We start from the raw sequence: 14,450 nt of genomic DNA on the forward strand, positions 1-14,450 counted from the left end.
CACAAAACCAGCATTTTGTGTGGGCAACACACATACCAAAACTTGACCAGTCAGGTTTTGGTGGCACATCCTTGCCTCATTTACTCTGGATAAAAGAAATATTAACTATACTGATCTGAAAACAGTGGGTATCAATAAATATTACAAGAACTAGCTTAAATTTCTCAGAATACTTTAAAATACATGAAACAATGTAAGTTTTTCTTGAATTATGACTTTAATTCCATTAATTTTTTTGGTCTAATCTTGACTGGATGCTAGTTTACACAATCATTTCTGCCAATTTCCATTTAGTTCAGATAATTAAAATGCCTAAACTACAATAAAATATTTGAAGTCTTTAGGACACAAATATTTGAAATTCTTCATTACAAAATAAATCTGTAGAAAGGGCTAAGACAAGGGTTATGATTTCTGAATTTACAATTCAGGAAAAGCAAAACAGGATTCATCAGACCCTCAAGATTACAAACTATTTAAAGAAAATTTTGCAGTTTCATTTTATAATTCCAGCAACACACCACAACACAATTCTACCAAAGATTCAAGCCCTTAAGCATTGCAAAGCTAACAGACATCAATAAAATCTCTGAATACTAAACAGTTTAAAGGAAAAAAAGAAGGGAGGTCATGGCCTGCATTTATTTACCTCCCTACCACAATTACTCAAAAAAGACTTTTTTTATTCTTACATCCTCAGAACAACAAGATACCAAGCTAAATGTACCTTTAGCCACACTTTTATAACAGTGGTCAGTCCACGGGTAAAGTTCTGGGTTTCGGGCTGACTTTGATATGTGAGGTTCAAAAGTTTCCACTTCTCAGGCCAGTGCCCAAGCTGCTCCTTGCACAGACTGCTCCAACAGCCCTGCCCTAATCCCTGTCTGCCTTTATGAGGAAATGAGCTAAATCCAAATAGGGACAACAACAAAATCTGACAAATCTGAGTCTTCAGTTCAAGAGAAGGGTATTTCCTTTAAAAAAAAAAAAACAAACCAAACTGAATTCTGTTTCCAACACTGTTTTGCATTAAAAATCTTTGAACAAAATGCACAAGAACAGGTGCCATAACCCTGGCAGAAGAGCAGAAGCTGTTCTTTCACGGTTGAATCCTTGCCACTACAAGGCAGCTGGCCAAGTCCATGAAAACTCATGGATTCAGGGCTATTAAAAACACAAGTCACCTCCAGCTTTTGGAATCCCTACACTGGAACAGGCAGAAAGCTCTCACAGCCTCTGAGGAAGCATCATACCTACCTGTCCTGGTTTTATACTCTTCCTAACCCTCTGCGCTGGCTGCTGCTGAAAGCAGAGCACCAGCTTGACAGACACCCCAGTATTTTTCTTTTCCAGCAAGCAAAAATGTAAGTAGAAAATTATATTTTACAGTATGTTCTACTTCATCTGATAATGGTTGCTGAAGTTGAAGGACAAAAATTGATAAAACTTGAGCAGTGCAACATAGGTAGAAATGAGCAGGTAAAGAAATGGGTGAAACAAATCAAAAATTAACACTGAAAACTATGAAAGAAGAAAGTGGATTCATGGATATGTTAAAAACAAATTATTAAGTGGTAATGCTATAAATAGATAACTACTTAATTCCTTTCAATTTCAAGAACCAGAAAACAAAATGTGTCTTTTATACTGGTTTCTGAGGCTTTTAAACCTGAATTAGCAGCTGTCAAATAAATTTTCCAAGTCCTGCATTACAAGAAAGTAGGTGAAAGTAATAATGGATAGTGTAAAAATTAACATCAGACAAAAAGCAAACTGCCAGCACTCCGGCCATTTCCCAATTACATTAGAATACAAGAAGATTTTATAATTCCATAAGATGCACAGCAATATATCTACTGTCCTTAGAAGGCGGCATAGCAAGACACAACAAGAATGTTTCTAATTTAGACATGCCTAAGGACAACAGTAAAGAATTCACCTGTTACTTGTTTCCTTCATCATATTTTCTGAAACTACTAATCTAACCACTAGTCCTTCCAGGTACAATTCAAGATTAATTCCTGCCACTCTGATCATCTCATGACTGATGCACCACTCAGGGCATGAATCTATCAGATGGCATTTTCTTATGAGACTTGGAGATTTCTAGGTCAGATGATCACGATGGCTGAGTGACACACAAAGGCCAGAAACTGAGATTCGATTCCCTGCATTTAACTCACATTATCATCAAGCTTCATAACATCCTCTAGAGATTTATCCAGGGTTTTTTTTTCCTAGTGTAATGTATTCAGAAACATCAAATAACACAATGCACTACAGACACAGATAAATTATTCTGATAGTTTATGTCCCTCTCCATTAAAAAAATGCACACCACACAATCAGTAAAAACTGCCATACTGGATGAGAGCAAAGGCCCAACTAGTCAAGAATCTTACTAACAGCAAAAACTGATAGATGGGCAAGCAGGAGTTAGACACGTGCCCAGTAATTTTCCCAGAAAACCATCTCAGAATGTGACTGTCAAGGTCTTCCTGAACCACTGTCTGTAATAGCTACCTGCCACCTGCCCTTTGCAAGTCCATTTAACTCCATTTTGAAATCATTCTCTTTTTGAACCTTCTCTTCTCCACAGCGTTTTGTGGCAGTGACCTTCACAATTTTAGCAGAAATTTTACAGGACAGTTGTGACAGATTTAGAATTAGAGAACTATTAAATAATTTCTAATTGAGAATCTTAATTTCATTTTTTATTTTATAAGTCTCTATCATATTGTCCCTCAGGGTTTTTTTTTTGTTTATTTTTAACTCAACTGTCCCTCTAGGTAACTAAGCTTTACTACCCTTTTCCTTTTTACTTATGCTATAACCTTTCTAAGACAAGGCAAACAGAACCCCATACAAAATTCAAAATACACAAGATATATACTCAGTGTCATGTTCTGTGTTATTCTCTACTTCTTCTTTAATAACACCTGACATTTCATGCTACTAAGTGGAGTACTAAGGTGACGTTTTCAGAGAACTATCAGTGACAACTCCAAAATGTCTTTCTGGAATAGAAATACTTTATTTGTAGCCTATCGCTACATGCACACATGCAGGATTATCCTTTTAACTCTGTTCCTCATTCATTACTATACAATAAATGTCACCAGCTATTTTTGTGCCCAGTCATTCACTTTGTCTGCTATTCTCTGCAGCTAGTTAACCTGAAAATAAAAATAATTAAAAAAAAAAAAAAATCAATCACATGCCTCTGCCTTGCAGCTTCCCCCACCTCCCCACCACCGCAGATCATTCACGAATATGATCTCCTGGGAATCCAGTCCCTATTGAAGGGACCTGTTTTAATCAATTGAAAAACCAACAAAACATCCTTCTCCTTTATCTCATAGCACCATTAATTTTAACGGCCTTTGATCCAAGAACCATTATTTTCAAAAACTTCTGTAATTATAACGACCTTCTGATGACCACATGTTCTCATGTAGATTTTTATCTACGTGTTCCCTTCCCAAAGAAGTCTGGAGGATCTGCAAGTCCTTACTTTCCCTTTACAAAGACAAGCTGACTTCTCTTCAAAGTAACTGTTTATCCCTCTACCTGTTAATTCTTTTTTAACAATAAAGAATTTCTCAAAGCTTGTACAATAAGGAAATCAGATCTGCTCAGCTGTAGTCTCAGAGTACAGCTTAGCTCCTTCTAAAAAGGGCATTGTATTTGCCTTTTTTAAAATTTTTATTCCAGGAATACCCAGATAGTTTAAACAAAAAGGTCACACACAACACAACAGACAGTTCAGCCATATTAAACACAAGTTCCTTAAGAAATCCTGAATAAATGTCACCTCCTATTGATCACCTGCGCCTCTTAACCACATTAATTTAAATTCTCTTCTATTGGCACCTGAATCTTTTTATTTTTAATACAGTAAAATGAGTCATAGGAACTACTCCGAGCTCAAAGGTGGGACAGCCCTAGCTGGTTTTTTGCTCAGAGATAGGCATCTACTTTGGCATTCCACACTTATCTGGGAATATAGTCTTAGGGCTGTCCTATCACCATCTTGATCAGTAGTATTTCACAGTCAATTTGCATACCATTTGATTTAGCATCTAACACTCAAGTGCTGCTCTGTAATGAGGCTTAATGTGCTCAAATTCTAAAAAGCTGTACACAGAATTTTCCCCCATGGTGTTCATCTTTTAAAAAGCGTAACAAAAATGAGTTAAAATAAAAATTAAAAGCAGTAGTAAAGACATGTAATAAAAGAGTTTTTCAAAAAAGAGAAACTGCTTTCCAGCAGTTTACAGCTTCCAAATAGCAGTTTAAAATCATTATATTAGATGTTGAATCAGACATTCTGTGATGTATTTTGACATTTTCAATTACAAACTTTACTTGTCATTATGCTTTTTACATAGGAAATGCTAATTTATTACCCTGATTTGGCAATTACATCATGTCCCACTAAACTCTTGAAATGCTTATTATATTAATATCCTTCTTTAAAATTAAGTTTTCTATCTAAATTTGTCTAGCTTCAGTTCCCCAACTTGGAATACAGATGTTAAACAAACTTTCTAGTTTCTGAAATCGATCCCTATATACTTATAGTTTGTGAACAAATGATCTGACTTTCCTTTGGATGAATTAAGCAGAGGTTCTTAAATTTCTCATTTTAAAGCAGGTCCTCCTGAACACAATCTACAGTTATAATCCTTTTTCTGAACACTCCCAATTTAACAGGACCCCTTTTCAGGCCAGGATTTCAGACTGGAGACTGTACATGCTATAGATTGAACCCAGAGTTCCCTCTCCCTCCTTCTCCAAAGAGAAAGCTGACTCCCTTCTCACCTGCTACATCACACTGTGTAGTCAGATACAGTAAGTTATCCAAGAAAAACAACTACAATTTACTTACTAAATTAAATTTGCTTTGAAGTAGAACTGTACACCAGAAGCACAAGCAATCTTTACTCTGCTCCCTACTCTGTTATAAAAACCAAACGCTATTACCTGGGAGGCACATAATACAGGTTGCTTAACTAACTTCTACAGCATCAGTCTTAGACAAACAATTTTAAATAAGCAAATATACACACTGTGAGGCAGCACTGATAAAGAGAATAAAGGAGGAGAAGCTAGAAGTCTCATCCAAACCATTCCCACGGTACGGCACTTTCCAGTAAATACCTCCCAAAGCAGTGGGAAGAAATTGAAAATTCCATGGTCAAAGAAGAATCCTGTACTATATCTGTACCCCATAAAATATCTGAAACCATATATTAGAAGACTGACACAACTACATAGATACTAGTCTCCAATAACATTACTACTTACTTCCACACAGTTTAAAAACCAATGGTAACTTAAAAAAAAAAGAATACTCTTAAGCTGACTACAAAGACATGAAAAAAAATTAATAAGCATTTATATTTTACCAGTGTCAAAATAAAATTTTAATTATTTTGTCCTGACCCTTTCTTCTTTTCCATGAAAAATATGGATAAGGTGATCTGTTTTTATTTAAATCATTGCTTAGATGTATCATTTCACGAAAGAGACAGTTGCAAGGGACTAGAATATGCATTGGAAACAGTTTAATGGAGCAAAAGACTGAAAATTCATAAATGCCAAGATCAGCTTACAAGAGAGACAAAATGAGTCATAAATGTCTGTTATCTCTCTGGAGAACACGTCAGCTCAACTACATCCTAATGTGCAGCTAAACACAAAAAAAACTGGAAGAGCAGCAAACGCACAGCAGAGACAAGCTGTAGAGCAAGCCTGATATATTAGAGAAGTGGGTTACAGGCAGTGAGATGAAATTCAATACTGACAACCAAAGTCACATGGAATAGCAATAACAGCACAAAGACACTCTGAGGAATACCAAACTGGAAAACAAGTCCAGAAGTGCTTTAGTTGATGGCAAAGATTTTTTAAATTTTAAAAGATAGACAGAAAGGAGTCTTTGCTTAACATTGACTGCAGTCCTTCAGAGTGCTTTTTTGATATCGAGCCTTGTGTGCGCACACAAAAACCTGGTACGTGGAAGGGAGCCTTAAGTCTTTCAAAAAGCAAGTGACGGAACTGCACAAGTTTTGGAATCCCTGACAGTTTTTTAGGGGATAAAACCACCATATGGTCATGATACATGAGAGGACCTTAAAAAAAGGCAAGAAAAGAGGATCACAGCCCACTGAAACAAGTGCATCCTCCTTCCCCACCTCCCCAAAGAAAAACGTGTAACAGTTTTTCTTAAACGCATGTCAGTGTGGAACAGGTGGCTTCTACCCACCAGAAGATAGGAATCAGCCATGTTGGTCAAGCAGAGATTAGAACATGACTTTTACAACTTTAGTATCTACTCCAGCAGCTTCCAGTAGGTTACATTTGTGAAACACGAATGAGGTATAGAGAACACACACGGCTCAGGAGAGTCAGGAAGCACTACTGGGCTTACTGTCTTGGAGTCCAAGCAGTTCCTGGAAGAAACTCAAGCTACTAGCAAGAGGTGAGCACTTGAAGTGGCCAGTGATGATCCCAAGTAAACAAAGGTACAGTTTAAAAGATACTGCAGCTTTCTGAGTATATCAAAGAGTATATCAAATATTTTATTTGGTTTTTGTCACGACGGACTACTTTCAGGGAGTATATTGACCTAATTAATTTTGACTGGTACAGAAATGACTGTTGCTAATGCTACTTTGGGCAAAACCAAACTCAAAAGGTACGTTCAGGATTGAGGGAAGACTCACTAGGTGGTGGTGGTATTAACAAGAAGTCAGGTCTCAGTACCAAATTTGGCCTCTGTATTAGAGTTTTCTGAGCTTCCTTGACGGGTGGCACAAGGCTTCAGTCGTTGATGTGAAACAAGAATAATACTCCTATCGATTTTGTAAAGAATAAAATGGAGGGACTGAGAGTGCTGGCTTAACGTGAACATGGCATCTGACACGGCGGTTACGTTGTTTTCAAAGTCTTCTGATGTATTTGATACTATTGTTGCTGTTGCCTATGTCCCAGAGACCAGCATTGCAACTATGGTGCCCTTTTAGACATACGCCTGCTCGAATTTCACTACAGCGGTTGGTTAGCAAAGTATCTGTTGCAGTCCCAGCTGATCAGAAGGATTTCTCTTGCCTCCTAACTGCGGAAACCTTTAAGCGTTCCTGAAATCATATATAGAACTATGTAATCTTCACCTGAATGAAATTTGGGAAGGCATATTAGAAACAACATTAAAGGAAGTATCCTTCCTCAGGGGAGGAAAGCATCCACTGGGACCTGTGATAAGCAAAGCGTGAACGATGTGGTTATACTAATAAACAAGGATGAGGCACTTTATTTCAATTGCACATGAGATGCATCACATGAAGAGACGGATGTTTTCCTGACATTTTTATCTTCTATGGATCTGCCAAAGTAATACAAAAAATGAACGGTACTGGAAACGCTTCACAATATGCTTGTGCTTGAAGTTCAGCAAACAGTAGTATGTCAAACAATAGTTTGAACCCACTCCTAGGGAGAGTAGGGAAAGGCGCGTTCTTCACTCAGACTGCCATGCCTCTGGGATGGCAGAAGTTGTGTGCATAGCTCAAACAGGCAGGCTTAGTCAAAAAGAGTTCATGCCTTACAAAAACGTGCTTTATAAAGGGATCTACAGATACGCACATCTGGCATTTTACAACAGCTCCAGAATGCATGCTTGCTTCCATGCACTGCAATATTTGGGAGGTTGACTCAGTGTCAAGGTGTAAGCAACAACAATACACAGTACTATATAGGTCTCAAAATGCATCAGTAGAATAAAGAAAGCTGGTCTCAAAAGATGGTAGAATAAGATATATGGAAAAGGAATTATTATGTGACAATAAAAAAATCAAACTGTGAAACTCAGATGAGGATAAGGAAGGAATAGAGAAATACAAAATAATTACCTACCAGGGACTAGCAGTTTACTTAACCCTGAGAATTTACACAGGCTAGGACAACTTCTGAGAACTAGAAAAAAATTTTACGATAAAATGATTCAAACATTCATACAGAAAACCGAACTTTAGAAAGTGCTTTTTGGGAGGTGGGGGGTGGAGAGATCAAGAGCCTACCTGCTTCGCTGAAAATTTTAATAAGTAATTGTTATTCATACAGACAAATTCAAGTAGCTCCTCTGTTTTGGAGTACAGGGGAAAGTACTGGCCCCAACAGAGGTTCTAGAAAAGAGAACCAAATTCTCTGAAAAGAGACTGCACAGCTAGCGAGCACATAAAGATTTCAATTTATCTTCTTGTAACAAGACAACAATTTCTTTCCTTGAGTTACTATAAATCCCAGAAAGGCTATAGACACAAAGTTTACCAAGACTCTGAGCTGGGTATAAACTAAAAGTCTCTTTAAGTTGCACAACACATGATACCATATCAGCCCTCAAACATGGATGCAGATCATTCTAAAAAACAAAGTCATGTTTTCTAAAAACATCTAAGACATTTGTGTTGCATTAGCTTCTTCAAACTAAAAGAATCATCCTGCACATCCTTAATCATAACTGAAAGTGCTCTTGATGTTGTAGATGAAAATAGAAGAACAGGAGGAAAATGGTGTTCACTTTAGATTCAGCAGTTCTGTCAGACAGTCATTTACTTAATAATTGTATTAACTGAAACATATACAGCAGCTTTGGCAGCAAAACAGAAACACTATACCACAGGAGCCATGCTAGAGCTGTTTAGTAAGCTGCCAGCTGGTGAAAAACAGACTGGCCTGTATCTGACTTTCAAAACACTTTGTCAATCAATACAAGCCTCAACTGAGAGGGCAACTATCACAATATAAAATAAATTGGCAAAGTTATATAACAGACCTAAAGAGTCCTACCTCTTTCACAGACTTCCATGCACTTGGCTTCATACAGCAAGATCCTGTTAGTCCACCTGAGTTATTAGTTGAAGACAATGGATTAAGAGGGGATCCAGTGCCTGCCTTGCCTGAAGGTTCAGCGTCTTGGGCACAACGTAGACAGAAAGCCCCTGCAGTAGCAGTAGTACTCCAAAAGCAAAACATTCTGTGCCCCCTTCTCCTTTGTTTATCAGATTTCTGACTCATTCTGGAAAAGGTAATTTTCTTGAGATACAATGGAACAGAAATACGAAGAAATTCTGTTATCAACTCTGAGTGAGACAGAACAACAGCTGTGAGAGAACAGGTGAAAGAAAGTGGAACCTAAAACCCTCTGGCAAGCAAGCAGTGCCTGCAGGTAGCTGGAGCACCGGTTCAGTTCTTATCATCACTGCCCTGCTGCAAGTGATTAACTGCAGTAACACACTGCACATGCCAACGTTACAGTCACATGCATGGGTTTGGAAGGAAGCAGCACACTCCCATTACTCCATGAGCCTACTGGTTGATTTCGTAAAGAGGAGAGACAATTGGCTATAGCAGGAACCAGCGTGATGCTAACACAACCTACATGACATTACATGATTCATGACATATATTCTTAAGATGTATTGATTTTAATATGTTTTTAAAACTGCGTTTTTTTAAATGTCAAGCAAACTTCACAGTCTTGAGAAGCTTCCATCTCCACTGTACACAGTTAGAAAGTGTTTACAAAATGGAAGTGTTTACAAAAGGTTCCAGAGACAATCCCTTAAGGCTGAGTTTACATCGTCAAGAAATTGCTATTTCTTAGTCTATCAATTAGAACACATATTAATGCATTCCTCTTACAGCATAAATTCATGCCATTTTTACCCCTGCTATAATGGAAAATGCAACCAGTGACAGAACTAAAATTTGCAAAATAAATTCATACTGTTACAAATGCGTGATATTACATAGCTAAAAATCAAGAATAAAAAGGAAACTTAGTACAGTAAAACTCGTGTTTAAGTTTCAGAAGGTGCTTTCTCATAGTTATAATCATCTAAAGCAAATACTATTTAAAGCTGCTTTCTCATGTGTTCATCACAATATTAGCAGCAACAATTTCCAGGCAACGTATGCTTCAATTTTAAACTCAGGGAAAAGTCTGCATTATAAATGTAACAATGACAACAGTTCTTCTGTGTACTCATACAAACTTCCCTACAGTTACTCCCTTAACTCCTTTCTTCTTTACTGTATCACCTCTTTAAATTAAAATGTGCTGAATAAAACAAATCCTGTGAGTAAAGAATTTCACGTTATGCCACAGCTGGCAAAATGAAGTCCCAGTTTCACTTGTAAACTTGAGGGGATGCTAAAACAGTCATACATCCACACCAAAGTTTAATTCTGTTCATAAAACATATCAGCCACAGTGACACATCCTGATACGCATAAGACGTTTAATAGTTAAACTGCTATCAAATCATCTGAGCTTTTAGTTCTAGTATCTTCCTGCTGCAAGTTCCAGGTTTAATTCCATGTCTTATATTAAGCGTCCTCCCCTCCCCCCCCCTTTTTTTTTTGCTTTTCAGCTTCTGCTTGTTTAATTAAACCTCCACATACTACATCAGAACTATTTTACCTTGTCTTATCTCACATATTTTTAGCATGTGCCCTAGTGCTATGATCTGTATGTCTAGAAATATATAAATACTTAAATATACCAAAACTGTAGGAAGGATGGTCAATATTGCTGTAAGAAATCAATCTTTGCAATTCCTGAACTTTAAGTAGTACAATAAAAAAGGGATTAGGGTAGAGACCTGGGTTTTTTCATCATTATCTTTTAAACGCACCTTACTACACTTCTATGTTGTTGGCTGGTTACATATAGCATTTTATACATGCTAGAACTATGTTCATAACATTTCAATAAATTTGAAAGCAATATTCTAGGAGTAATAACACACAATAAAACTTTTATCAATATCTTAAAAGGAAGAGATACAAAGACAAGAAATGACTGGGCTCAAACAACTCACAGAAGCAGCTGATAAGCTCTGAAATTTAAAGTTAAGTTTTTGAAATGGATAAGTGGAATTAGGAGGGGTCTTCTGCCCCCCTCCCTCTTTCTCCCCGCCTTTCCTAAAACATGTCCTAAAAAATAGATGTATAAATTAGCACAGCATATTCAAAGAGCTGGACAATTTTTTAGTATCAAATGCCAGAAGCCTACTATACTACGTTACATGCTAAGAACAGCCTAAATGCATTGCTGTTAGAATCAGTTAAATGCCATGTGAGTTTCAAGACAAATCAGTTTCTGAATTTGTAGCTCAACATGGGCCAAATACTACTGACAGTTAAAATACATTCTGAGACATGACAGCTGTCAAGACCAGGTGCTTCTCAGAGCTCTGGAAAGACTTTGGGGAAAAGAACTGCCCTGGATATAGTTATCTTTGTTGATGCAATATGCATATCTCTTGTTAGGACAGTACTTCAAATTACCCAGTATTTTTCATTTGCATAACCATATATTGACTAAGATCATGGCTTAGTTATTCACCCTTGTGACAGCATCAATTTGTTGTATGTTTGTTTTTATCCTTATCTTCCATTTTAAGCCACAGATTTGGCTTTTATTAAAGAAATTAATAAATTTGCTGACAAGATTGAAAGACCAGCCTCTAATCAAAGTCTTTAATTCTTCTAATTGAGTAGCTAACTCCTCATCACAGGGAATGCAGAAGGAAGAAACAATAAAGGCCTCAAATGCCTGAGCGTGTTAAATCAGTTTCCCCAGACTCATAAAGGAGACTGGTGTGGTTAGCGGGGCAGAAAGGCATTGCTACCTCTACAGCTGTTCACCACTGCAAATGGAACAGTTATTCACCCAGTGCAATGTACTGCTGCTCTATGGACAGACTGCAACGTCTGATCACTGAACTCCTTGTTACTAAAGTAATGCAAAGTCTACAAATCACTATAACCACCTCAAGTTCTATGCAAAACACCCTGGAGACCTCGGCTAGGGCAGGACACAAGCAGAGTCAGAATGACCATCTTACTGTCTTCGTTTTCACCTGTTCACACCATCTGTTTCCACTGCTGCCTTTTTCCTGTGAGAGACGCGTGATTTGAATCTTCTAGAAACATTAAAAAGGGGCAATACTAGTAAATAAGGCACCTTTAATGTTTGAAAATGGATTGCTAGTCTTCAGGGTGCAGTGGCTTTTTACAGCAACCTTTCACACCTGACTAGTCCTCCATGCCACAATGCATTTGTGCATACATGCATTCTTTTGGGCGCAAGCCGAGCGGTAACTACAGCAAAAAGCAGTGCTACCATATCCATCACCAACTTCTTCCTTGCTTCTTTAGGGTACAAGACCTCCTACTCAAAAAATACCCTACCTCAAACCCGAAGTCCCTTCTTTAGCAAAAGTCCTCTTACCATCTTGCTGGGGAGAGGGCGACCTGTGCAAGTCCCAGAAGACAGAGGCATGCAGCCCAAGCTCCAGGAGTCATTTCCCTTTCACTGGTAATGGAGGGAACCAAGCAAATGTAACCATTCCTTGCCATCCCACCCCATCCAAGAAAGCCAAGCAAATGAAGGAATAGCTAAAAATGGGTGCTATATAGCAGATTCACAAGGAAAGCAGGAGACCAGTACTTTAAAAAACATCAGTTTGATTTTGTATATGTTAAAAATCATGATGTCACAACAGTAAGAATATATAAAGCCCATCATCACAAGTAGAATTTCAACAGACAAGGTCAGGGAGAAGTACATCACGTCTAATTATTTATTTGGACTCTGCAAATGTGATTACATTCAAGTGATGGGGATGTATCTTAAATGAACAAATAAGAGTCATCAAGAATTTTCAGAATACTACAGCATAGATCAAAAATTGAAGAGAACTGAAAAACAAAACTGCACCAGTGAGCAATCTTTAAATGTCTTTTTCCCTCCCTGAGGCTAGAACAGCTGCAATGGGTGGATAAGGTAGGAGAATAGTACAGCATCTTTCCAGAGGAAGAGGCTTCAACAAGCTCTTATGTTTTCAGTGCATTACATCTGAATATGCTCATTAAGTTTTTTTACAACCACTTCAAAATATTTTATGTTTTTTTCCCTCCTTCTGGACATGAACACCTATAGGCAATTCTTTTTAACGGAAGAACTGTCAGACTTATGAAAAAAATTTGGCAGGTTTCACAAAGTTAAGCTATCTTTTTCATAGCAGAAAAACAGAACACACACTGGGATATTCACAGAATCACAGCTTTGGTTTGCAGGGATCTCAGGATCTTTGTCTGGTCCAATCCACACTCAAAGCAGAGGCTATTCAGTATTATATTTATCAGCAAATTTTTAGTCCTGACTAGTCAGTCCAACTAGTTTCATGCATTCCAATATTACTTGTTCAAGCATTAAACAAATAAGAGCAACCATAATATTTATTCAAAAAGACTTAATACTATATATTTTGTCTTTAAAAAAATAACAGTACTTAGAAGCTATTATGTCTACCTAATGCATCACTTAAGAGTTGTATAATGACCCATTACAGAAACTACAGGATCCCTCTTCGACAGTCATGTTCATTTGCAACAAGAAAATGAAAATCCCCTTCTAAGATCTCCTCTTTGTTGTTTATTCTAAATTCACAAGCAAAAACCAGGCAACAATATGCAGTCTTCCAGAAGAAGTGCCAGTTTATCATCTTTGAAACAATTACCAAAAGATATAAAATATCTTAATAATATTACAGTGTCTAAGGGTAACAAATGTTTCCTTTTTTTACAAGTTTTTGTAGTACTTCAGGTTGTACGACATCAAGAAAGCAACTGTTCTTGACTAAAGCTGAATTTAGCTTGACAGTAAGCAAAACAAATCTAATGTCACATTTTTAAACAATGCTGACATCTCAGCATTCTTCCATATTTTGTTGCATTATCCAAAGAGATACTCATCTGCTAATGCTAATAAGTTTAAACTTCTCTCAATATCAACCTTAAGAACTCACCCCAAAACCCACAGACCTGAAATTTGGCTTGCCTCCTTTTACCTGACTTTCAATGACTACTAAAAACATCACTTAGAGCAGATTGACAGTCAAGTTGGAAAATGTCATGTTTTTCTTACAGACTGCACTATTAAATGTACATTCTACATGTAAGGAAGGCATTCCTTAGTCTTATTTATGGATTATTAGCAGCCAAAAAACCCAGAAAACTGATATTGACTAGAACTCGTTGAGCTATATATAATTAAGACTTTAAATTATTTCATCTTTTAAATACAATTCCTCAACCAGGAAATATATGGTTTTTATTTGAACTGTCATCTTACTATAGCTATGAAATTGGTATTTCTTAACTACGTTATTCCCTTCCAGGGCTAGGCAGTAGAATGCAAACTACATTTTTCACTATTTCATTAAAATACCTCATATTTAAACTTGTTGGAGGCTCACCACTTGCAAAATAACTTAAAAAAAACCCAGATCTCATTTAAGTGCTTCCATTTTCATGCTTTAATGCTAAAAATTATACAGAGCTCTGTAAAATATGAAAATGAAAGCAGACCAAAA

At 37.1% G+C, this 14,450-nt stretch overlaps 1 protein-coding gene across 16 annotated transcripts in view; it reads right to left on the reverse strand.

Annotated features, from left to right (window-relative positions):
• Positions 1–14,450, reverse strand: part of DLG1 (discs large MAGUK scaffold protein 1) — a 168,903-nt gene that overhangs the window by 82,284 nt on the left and 72,169 nt on the right. The gene's annotated exons all lie outside the window — the stretch shown is intronic.

The sequence above is a fragment of the Calonectris borealis genome, chromosome 9, assembly GCF_964195595.1.
Source record: "Calonectris borealis chromosome 9, bCalBor7.hap1.2, whole genome shotgun sequence".
Taxonomy (NCBI): domain Eukaryota; kingdom Metazoa; phylum Chordata; class Aves; order Procellariiformes; family Procellariidae; genus Calonectris; species Calonectris borealis.